Source organism: Puma concolor, chromosome C1 (assembly GCF_028749965.1).
Source record: "Puma concolor isolate L17-30 chromosome C1, mPumCon1.1.hap2, whole genome shotgun sequence".
Lineage (NCBI taxonomy): Eukaryota > Metazoa > Chordata > Mammalia > Carnivora > Felidae > Puma > Puma concolor.
The window spans coordinates 130157680-130168717 of record NC_141674.1 but is presented as its reverse complement, the minus strand read 5'-3'; the positions used below and the strand labels follow the sequence as shown (position 1 = coordinate 130168717).

At 37.0% G+C, this 11038-nt stretch overlaps 1 long non-coding RNA gene across 1 annotated transcript; it reads left to right on the top strand.

The window, feature by feature from the left end:
- The first annotated feature begins 224 nt into the window (after positions 1-224).
- LOC147578441 (uncharacterized) lies at positions 225-6120 on the top strand. The gene is made up of 3 exons (XR_015254274.1): positions 225-308; positions 408-550; positions 5668-6120. It is a non-coding gene; the product is annotated as an uncharacterized LOC147578441 (long non-coding RNA).
- The last annotated feature ends 4918 nt before the right edge of the window (positions 6121-11038 follow it).

Below are 11038 nucleotides of genomic sequence, written 5' to 3'. Positions count from 1 at the left end.
ATGAAAACATTTAGATTATAGTATTATGATGACAGATAAAATGTCCATTTGTGTGTGTGTGTGTGTGTGTGTGTGTGTGTGTGTGTGTGTGTGTGTGTAATTAGTAAAGTATGAGACTTGGTTGGAGAAAGCATTGTGACATCATACTGAAGCTGTCCTATCCATGTTGGTTGTTAGAAACCAATTAGCTGGAATAGTGTTCTTCTATAAGACCAAGGATGACAGTGGCTGACCTCCCACTCCAACTACATATACACAGCTCCATACTCTCAGAGAGTCCTGCATCCCACAATGGGGGCAAACTGGGAGTAAGTATGTCACTTGGCATTCTGTGTACCAGCACTGGAATGCTACTCTCAAAAGAACTGGAGAGATTGATGCTTGCTTCTCATCTGCTCTTGTCCCAGAACCCAGCTTCTGCACTTTGTGGCATTAGGTTCTGCTGGTTATCTATTGGACTCTGACCTTACCCATGATGTCTTAACTGTTGCTCAGCCTTCCCATATTCTCTCACCTGTACTACATCTTGCAAGATTCTACAAAATTTCTGGTATGTGGCTGGCACTTGTCCTCTATTTTCAATGTAGTACAAATATTTCCCTGTGGATTGAAGGAGTTGGAGAGATAGTGGGAAAGAAGTCAAATGAGCAAGGCCAGTTTTCCCTGTTACAGTGAAATATGTCATTAACTTAATTTAGACTGTTTAATCAACCTTTTAGTGAATTGCTTTGTAATAGTTAAAGGCATACTGGGCTGAGACTAAGGACAAATAGACCTGTTAGGAACCTACTCCATGAACTTACCCCGGCCACCTAATCAATTGGAGCTTCAGGTTTATTACCTGAAATATGAGATAAAAAGGGGTTTTTTTTGGTTTTAAAAACTTTTTTTAATGTTTATTTAATTTTGAGACAGAGACAGAGACAGAGAGACAGAGTGTGAGTGGGGGAGGGACAGAGAGAGTGGGAGGCACAGAATCCAAAGCAGACTCCAGGCTCTGAGCCATCAGCACGGAGCCAGATATGGGGCTCAAACCCACAGACTGCGAGATCATGACCTGAGCTGAAGTCGACCACTGAACCAACTGAGGCACCCAGGCGCCCCAAAAAGGGTTTTGATCTGTAAAGTTCCTCTCACCTATCTTTCTTAATGACTCTGTGGGTTTTTGTTTTCTTTTGTTTTGTCTTGTTTTTAATGTTTATTTATTTATTTTGAGAGAGACAGTGCAAGCAGGGGAGGGGCAGAGAGAGAGGAAGAGAGAATCCCAAGCAGGCTCCATGCTGTCAGCACAGAGCCCAATGTGGGGCTCAATCCCATGAACCATAAGATCATGATCTGAGCTGAAACCAAGAGTAGGACATTTAACCAACTGAGCCAGCCAGGTGCTGCATTGACTCTGTTTTTTAACTGAAGCATTTCAGTAGGACTACATTTCATTGCAGTTTGACTATTATGAGTTAACCCTGACGTGTGTAAAAGTCTATTCCTAAATAAGGAATGTCATTCCCTCTGAATTTTGAGCAGACTGCAGTAATGACAAATAACCTCTGTGCACCCACTTTATGTATCTATCACATGGTAATTATTCCTTTATAATATTTGATACTGTAGATATTTTAAGGGCCATTTCTCCTGGCTGTTCTTGCTGAAAGATGTTATGCTCCATTACTCAACATTTAGAACTAATGACAGTTCCTCAGCTTGTTGTCAGCTAGCTCCCACTTTTATCTCCAGGACACTCATGATGGCAAAGGGCATCTTTTGAAAGATTTTAAAATCAAGAGAGGTCATGTTCATGAAGTCCTTGGTCCCTGTCAATTCTTCAGCAAAATATTTAGTCACCTGACAGCTGATAGGGAGGCAAATGCACGTTGGGAAGCTCCAAGTCACTAAGGAAGTAGCAAACAAAACTGCTGCTTGTAAAAGGGAGGTAGTACTTAATGCTTTCCTAGCAGTTTAATTTATTTCATTGCTTCATGCCATGGTAAGTCATGCAAAATTGTCAGATACAGAAAATTTCTTGGGATTGGTATATATGATGACAAAATTAATTATATTAACTAAATTGACCAGCAAATTTTTCAAACATCTTATTACCTAATATCTAAAGAGTTTTTCTTTTCTTTTTAATTGTGGTTGGAAATACATTTGACTCTTGGAATGGATCATAGGTGTTACCTTGTACTCCATCCCAGCCAGTCCAGTGAGTCCTTCTACTATAGCCATGGCAGGTGGCCATCAGCTTTTATTAAGCATGTCTCATTATAGAGAAATCTCTATTACCAGCCTAGATATTTCTGTTTTTTAACACATTTTTTAAAACTTAGGTTTACTAATTTCCCCTGGATTCTACCAGTTGGTCCTAATTTTTCACCTACACCCTCACCCCTAGTCTTATCGTCCACCTCTGTATCTGCATAAAGGAGAGGCCTCTTTCATTCAAGCATGTAGAGTCATCTGACAAGTCAGTTATGTATATGATGTGGGTGTAATTAATACCTACTATATATGATGCATCATGCCAGATGCTAGAGTAAAATAGTGATTATGGTAACAATTGTAGCTGCCCTCAGAGAATTTACTCACTAGGAGAAATGTAGACAAATGGACTTTTCATTTCAATATATGATCAGTGTTTCAAATCTCTGATACAAGTTTTGGTAAATACCGTTGCAAAGAATATATGTTCAATCCTTCCCACACCAAAAATTAATAATTTTAACAATATATTACATTTTTGTAGTACTTAAAATATAATATTACATTGCATCTGTGTAGTACTTAATAGAATAAGAATGAAAAAATCCTCTTCATAATAATTGGGAGTGCCACCTCAATAGTACTTTAATGTGTATTGTCACCTTGGCTTCATTGTTTTTCTTCCAAATTTTTATTTAAATTCTAGTTAGTTAACATATAATGCAATATTGGTTTCAGGAGTAGAATTTAGTGATTCATCACTTACATGTAACACCCAGTGCTCATCATAGCAAGTGCCCTCCGTAATGCCCATCATCCATTTAGCCCCTCCTCCAACCTCCTTCCTCCATCAACCCTCAGTTCTCTCTTGATAAGAGTCTCTTATGGTTTGCTTCCCTCTCTCCTTTTGTTCCCCTTCCTGTATGTTCATATGATTTATTTCCTAAATTCCACGTATGAGTGAAATAATGTGGTATCTGTCTTTCTCTGACTGACTGATTTTGCTTAGCATAATATACTCTAGTTCCATCCACATTGCTGCAAATGACAAGATTTCATTCTTTTTGATGGCCAAATAATATTCCATTGCATATACAGACCATATCTTCTTTATTCATTCATCAATAGATGGACACTTGGGTTCTTTCTATAGTTGGCTATTGTTGATAATGCTGCTGTAAACATCAGGATGCATGTACCCCTTCAAATCTGTATCTTTGTATCCTTTGGGTAAATATCTCATTGTGCAACTGCTGGATCATAGGGTAGTTCTATTTTTAGTTTTGGAAGGAACCACCGTACTGTTCTCCAGAGTGGCTGTACAAGTTTGCATTCCCACCACCAGTGCAAGAGGGTTCCCCTTTCTCTGCATCCTCACCAACACCTGTTATTTCTTGTGTTGTTAATTTTAGCCATTGTGACAGGTGTGAGGTGGTATCTCATGGTGGTTTTGATTTGCATTTCCCTGATGATGAGTGATGTTGAACATCTTTTTATGTGTTTGTTACCCATCTAATGTCTTCTTTGGAAAAATATGTGCCTATGTCTTCTGCCCATTTCTTAACTGGATTATTTGTTTTTTTGGGTGCTGAGTTTGATAAGTTCTTTATAGATTTTGGATACTAATTCTTTATCAGATATGTCATTTGAAAATATCTTCTCACATTCCATAGGCTGCCTTATAGTTTTTTTGACTGTTTCCTTTGCTGTGTAGAAGCTTTTTGTCTTGATAAAGTCCCAATAGTTCATTTTTGCGTTTGTTTCCCTTGACTCTGGAGACATGTCTAGTAAAACATTGCTCTGGCCAAGGCCAAAGAGGTTGCTGCCTGTGTTCTCTTCTAGGATTTATATGGTTTCCTCACATTTAGATATTTCATCCATTTCGAATTTATTTTTGTGTATGGGGGTAAGGAAGTTATCCAGGAAGTGATTCATTATTTTGCATGTTACTGTACTGTTTTCCCAAGACCATTTTTGAAGAGATTGTTTTTGCCACTGAATATTTTTTCCTACTTTGTTGAAGATGAGTTGACCATACAGTTGTGGGTCCATTTCTGGGTTTTCTATTCTGTTCCATAGATCTATGTGTCTCTTTTTGTGCCAGTACCATATAGGCTTGGTGACTACAGCTTTGTAATATAGCTTAGAGTCCTTCATTTTTAAGTAAGAGAAACTGATTCATCAGCATCTCATTTAAAGTCATAGAATTAGTGAGTGGAAGACCTAGATTCAATACCCAGTTCTCCAACTCAGGTGTCTGCTGAATATTAGCCATTGGAAAAGCAGCTTTGTGTTTGCATGGGGAAGAGGTATCATGTGCTTTTGAATCAGTCTTGTAAAGTGATACTAAGTAGCATAAATGGCAAGCAGGTCCAACAGAGGAATGGACATTTAGAAAGAACTTACTTGTATATGCATATTTAAAATATGAATATTTATAACAAAAATTGTTTTAATTGATGCTCAAGTAATAGTGATATGGTTGTTAGAAACGCACATTGCAATTTTAGATGTGAATAATTTGAAATATGTTTATAAGAAGCAAAGACACTTCATTAGATAGCTCTGGAAATAAGTATTGAAGATGTCTACATTTACTATTCCAGTGGACTTCAGGCTTCACACAGTCAGATAAGCCTACTGAAAACAAATTGCAAGGGTGCCTATAAAATAAGTACCAAAAAACATCACAGGACACTTGAACTTCATAACTCTCAGAATTTTGTCTTGATTAATTTTGAGAGTGAGTGGTATCTGATAGATATTGATTGTCCTGAAATGTTAATCAATGGCAGAAGAGTCAGAGGTGAGTCAGTTAGTCCTGGGTTATTATTCTGCACAGAACTCTATCATTCAATTTTTGCTGTTAGTGAACACGTGATCAAGAAATTAAAAAAACCCACAACTATAAAGGTATATAGACTATTTTCCTGTCATGTGGACATTTGTTTAGAACCTCAGGAATTAAAGGCATTTAAGCTTTTCTTTCTTAGATAGTCTTAACAGTAACAGAGAGAATTTGTACGTAATTGAGAAGGTTTAATCATCACTATTTCTAGTTAACTTCAATTTCACACAATTTGTAAAAAACATACATGAATACTTTAAATGACTTTCTAATTCCAAAAGTGAGAAAGAAAGTCCAGAACTCCCTTAACATTTTCATGGATATATTGATTCTTTAAAGTTCATGTTTGCAAGTACATTTCAATTTACAAGTGACTGTAAAGTAGTCATAAAAAAGCAAGTATACTATTTACCCTCAAAGCCATATTTCAAATATGTTCCACAGAAGATAATAGTATGACACTTGAGGCAAGATAATTTTAGAGAACTTGAGAGAAGTAATATCACTTTTTGGATAAAACACGTAATTGGAAATTATAGAAAATAATACTTAGATACATAATTCATTCATTTTATGTAACTCAACAAATAATATTTAAAATCCAATTTCTTTCCTTGCAGGTCAAGAAAATGCATCTGTTTCCCTTTGCTCATCCTTTACATAATTCTGACTCTAAAACTGAGGGTAGGTGGAACTTTTTTTTTTTAATTTGATTTAACTTTACTTTTTATTTTTTAAAATTTAAATCCAAATTAGTTAGTATATAGTGAAGCAATGATTTCAGTAGATTCCTTAATTCCCCTTACCCATTTAGCCCATCCCCCCCTCCCACAACCCCTCCAGCAACCCTCAGTTTGTTCTTCATATTTATGAGTCTCTTTTGTTTTGTCTCCCTCCCTGTTTTTATATTATTTTTGTTTCCGTTCCCTTATGTTCATCTGTTTTGTCTCTTAAAGTCCTAATATGAGTGAAGTCATATGATTTTTGTCTTTCTCTGACTGACTAATTTCACTTAGCATAATACCCTCCAGTTCCATCCACGTAGTTGCAAATGGCAAGATGTCATTCTTTTTGACTGCTGAGTAATACTCCATTCTATATATATACCATATTTTCTTTATCCATCCATCCATAGATAGACATTTGGGCTCTTTCCATACTTTGGCTATTGTGGATAGTGCTGCTATAAACATGGGGGTGCATTTGTCCCTTGGAAACAGCATACCTGTATCTCTTGGATAAATACCTAGTAGTGCAATTGCTGGGTCATAGGGTAGTTCTATGTTAGTTTTTTGAGAAACCTTCATACTGTTTTCCAGAGTGGCTGCACCAGCTTGCCTTCCCACCAACAATGCAAAAGAGATCCTCTTTCTCCACATCCTCGCAAACATCTGTTGTTGCCTGGGTTGTTAACGTTAGCCATTCTGACAGGTGTGAGGTGGTATCTCATTGTGGTTTTGATTTGTATTTCCCTGATGATGGAGTGATGTTGAGCATTTTTTCATGTGTTGGTTGGCCATCTGGATGTCTTCTTTGGAGAAGTGTCTATTCATGTCTTTTGCCCATTTCTTTGCTGGATTATTTGTTATTTGGGTGTTGAGTTTGATAAGTTCTTTGTAGATTTTGGATACTAACCCTTTATCTGATATGTCATTTGCAAATATCTTCTCCCATTTTGTCAGTTGCCTTTTAGTTTTGCTGATTGTTTCCTTCGCTGTGCAGAAGCTTTTTATTTTGATGAGGTCCCAGTAGTTCATTTTTGCTTTTGTTTCCATTGCCTCTGGAGACATGTTGAGTAAAAAATTGCTGCGGGCAAGATCAAAGAGGTTTTTGCCTGCTTTCTCCTCGAGGATTTTGATGGCTTCCTGTCTTACATTGAGGTCTTTCATCCACTTTGAGTTTATTTTTGTGTATGGTGTAAGAAAGTGGTCCAGGTTCATTCTTCTGCATGTCACTGTCCAGTTTTCCCAGCACCACTTGCTGAAGAGACTGTCTTTATTCCATTGGATATTCTTTCCTGCTTTGTCAAAGATTAGTTGCCCCTATGTTTGTGGGTCCATTTCTGGGTTCTCTATTCTATTCCATTGATCTGAGTGTCTGTTCTTCGGAACTTCTTTTTTTAAGTTTATTTATTTATTTATTTACTTATTTATTTATTTATTTAGAGAGAGGGCACACAAGCAGAGGAGGGGCAGAGAGAGAGGATGAGAGAGAATCCAAAGCAGGCTCCATGCTGTCAGTGCAGAGCCCAACGGGAGCCTTGAACCCACAGACCATGAGATCATGACCTGAGATGAAATCAAGAGTTAGATGCATAACCAACTCAGCCTCCCACATGCCCCTACTTCTTTTTTTTAAGTTTTTAATTTTAATTCTAGTAAACACACAGTGTTATATTAGTTTCAGGTGTACTATATGGTGATTCAACAATTCTATACATTACTTAGGGTTCATAATGGTAAGTGTATTCTTTAATACCCATCACCTATTTAACCCATTCCCTTCCCCCCACCTCACCTCTGGCAACCATCAGTGTGTTCTCTATAGTTGTCTGTTTCTTGGTTTGTCTCTCTCTCTCTCTCTTTCTTTCCTTTGCTCATTTGTTTTCTTTCTTAACTTCCTATTAGGAGTAAAATGACATGGTATTTGTGTTTCTCTATTTCACTTAGCAGTATACTTTCTAAATCTATCCATGTTGTTGCAAATGGCAAAATTTCATTCTTTTTTATGGCTGAATAATAACTCTCTGTGTGCATGTGTGTGTGTGTGTGTGTGTGTGTGTGTGTGTGTGACATTTTCTTTATCAATGGACACTTGAGCTATTTCCATAATTTGGCTGTTGTAATAATGCTGCAATAAATATGGAGGCGCATGTTCCCTTTGAATTGATGTTTTTGTATTTTTAGGGTAAATACCTAGTAGTGCAATTACTGGATCATAAGGTAGTTCTATTTTTAACTTTTCGGAGCCTCCATACTGTTTTCCACAGTAGCTGCTTCAGTTTGCATTCCCACCAACAGTGTTAGAGGGTTCGTTTTTCTCCACTTTTTCACCAATGCTTGTTGTTTCTTGTGTTCTTGATTTTAGCCATCCTGATAGTTTAAGGTGATATCACATGGTAGTTTTTGATCTGCATTTCCCTGATGCTGAGTGATGTTGAGCATATTTTCATGTGTCTCTTAGCCATCTGGATGTCTGCGTTGGAAAAGTGTCTATTCGTGTGTTCTGCTCATTTCTTAACTGGGTTGTTTTCTGGGTGTTGAGTTGTATAAGTTCTTTATAAATTTTGGATTTTAACACTTTATTGGATATATAATTTACAAATATCTTCTCCCATTTTGTAAGTTGCCTTTTAGTTTTGCTGATTGTTTCATTTGCTGTGAAGAAGCTTTTTATTTTGATGCAATTCCAATAGTTGATTTTTGCTTTTATTTTCCTTGCCTCAGGAGACATACCTAGAAAAATGTTGCTGTAGACAGTGTCAGAGAAAATACTGCCTGTGCTCTCTTCAAGGATTTTTATGGTTTCAGGTCTCACATATGGGTCTTTAATCCATTTTGAGTTTATTTTTGTGCATGATGTAAGAACATGGTACAGTTTCATTCTTTTGCATGTTGCTCTCCAGTTTTCCCAACATTATTTGTTAAAGAGATCGTCTTTTTCCCATTGCATATTCTTTCCTGCTGTGTTGGATATTCATTAACCACATAATTGTGGATTCATTTCTGGGCTTACTATTCTGTTTCTTTGATCTATGTGTCTCTTTTTGTGCCAGTACCATGTTGTTCTGATTACTACAGCTTTGTAATATAACTTGAAATCTGGGATTGTGATACTTCCAGTTTTCTTTTTCTTTTTCAGGATCTCTTTGGCTATCCTAACACATTTTAATATTGTTTGTTCTGGTTCTGTGAAAAATGCTGTTGGTATTTTGATAGGGATTGCATTAAATCTGCAGGTTGCTTTGGGTAGTATGGACATTTTAACAATATTTGTTCTTCCAATTCGTGAGCATGGAATGCCTTTCCATTTTTTGTGTTGTCTTCAATTTGCTTTCACAATTTTTTTTATAGTTTTTAGAGTACAGATTTTTCACTTATTTGGTTAACTTTATTCCTAGTTATTTATTATTTTTGCTGCAGTTGTAAATGGGATTTTTTTTTTAATTTCTTTTTCTGTTGCCTCATTATTAGTGTATAGAAATGCAATGGATTTATGTACATTGATTTGTATCCTGTGACTTTACTGAATTCATTTATCAGGTCTGGTAGTTTTTTGGTGGCATCATTAGGGTTTTCTATACATAGTATCATGTCATCTGCAAATAGTGAAAACTTTATTTCTTCCTTATCAATTTGGATGCATTTTATTTCCTTTTTAAAACATTTTTTAAAGTTTAGTTACTTATTTTGGGAGAGGAAAGAGAGAGAGAACAGGGGAGGGGCAGAAAGAGAGGGAGAGAGAATCCCAAGCAGGTTCTGCACTGGCAGTGGTGCTCAATCCCAGGACCCAGAAATCATGACCTGAGCCAAAATTAAGAGTTGGAGGCTTAACCGACTGAGCCACCCAGGCACCCCAACCTTTTATTTTTTTTGTTGTCTCATTGCTGTGGCTAGGACTTCCAGTACTGTGTAGAATGAAAGTGATAAGAGTGGAGACCTTTTTCTTGTTCCTGACCTTAGGGAAAATCTCTCACTTTTTTCCCACTAAGTATGATGTTCACTGTGGGTTTCTCATATATAGCCTTTATTATGTTGAGGTATGTTCCCTCTAAACCTATTTTGGTGAGAGTTTTTATCATGAATGGTGTTGTACTTTGTCAAATGCTTTTTCTTCAGCTATTGAAATGATCATATGGTTTTTATCCTTTCTCTTATCGATGTGATGTACCACATGGATTGATTTTTTAAATTTTTTAAATATTTATTTATTTTTGAGAGAGAGAGAGCAAGAGAGAGAGTGTGTGAGTGAGTGGGGGAGGGGCAGAGAGAGAGGGAGTCACAGAAATCGAAGCAGGCTCCAGGCTCTGAGCTGTCAGCACAGAGCCCGATGTGGGATTCAAACTCATGAACCGTGAGATCATGACCTGAGCCGAAGTCAGATACTTAACCAACTGAGCCACCCAGGTGCCCCATCACGTGGATTGATTTGTGAACATTGAATCATACTTGCATCCCAGGAATAAATCCCACTTGATCATGGTGAATGATTTTTTAAAATGTCTTGTTGGATTCAGTCTGCTAGTATTTTATCAGTGTAATGCTAGCCTCAGAATGAATTTGAAAGTTTTCTTTCCTCGTGTATTTATTTTTTTAATTTTTTAATGTTTATTTATTTTTGAGAGAGAGAGAGAGACAGAGTGTGAGCAGGGGAGGGAGGGGCAGAGAGAGAGAGAGAGAGAGAGAGAGAGAGAGAGACAGAATTCTTATTAGCAGGCTCCAGGCTCCGAGCTTCAGCACAGAGCCTGACACGTGGCTTGAATTTCAGAACTGTGAGGTCATGACCTGAGCTGAAGTCAGAAGCTTAACTGACTGAGCCACCCAGGCGCCCCTCCTCTTCTATTTTTTTGGCATAGTTTGAGAAGAATAAGCATTACCTCTCCTTTAAATATTTGGCTGAATTCACCTGTGAAGCCATTTGGTGCTGGAATTTTGTTACATTGTTTTGATTACCACTTCTTCTTTACCCATTTATCAATCGATGGACACTTGGGTTGCTCCCATATCTTAACTATCATAAATAATGCCACAGTGAACATAGAGGTACATATATTTTTTTCAAATATGTCTATTTGTTTTCTTTGGGTGAGTAGTGGAATTACTGGATTATATGGTATTACTATTTTTAATTTTTTCGAAAACTTCCATACTTTTTTCCAAAGTAGTTGTACTAATTTACATTCCCACCAACAGAGCATGAAGATTTCCTTTGCTCTCATCCTTGCCAATGCTTGATATTTCTTGTCTTTTTGATTCTAACTGGTGTGGAGTG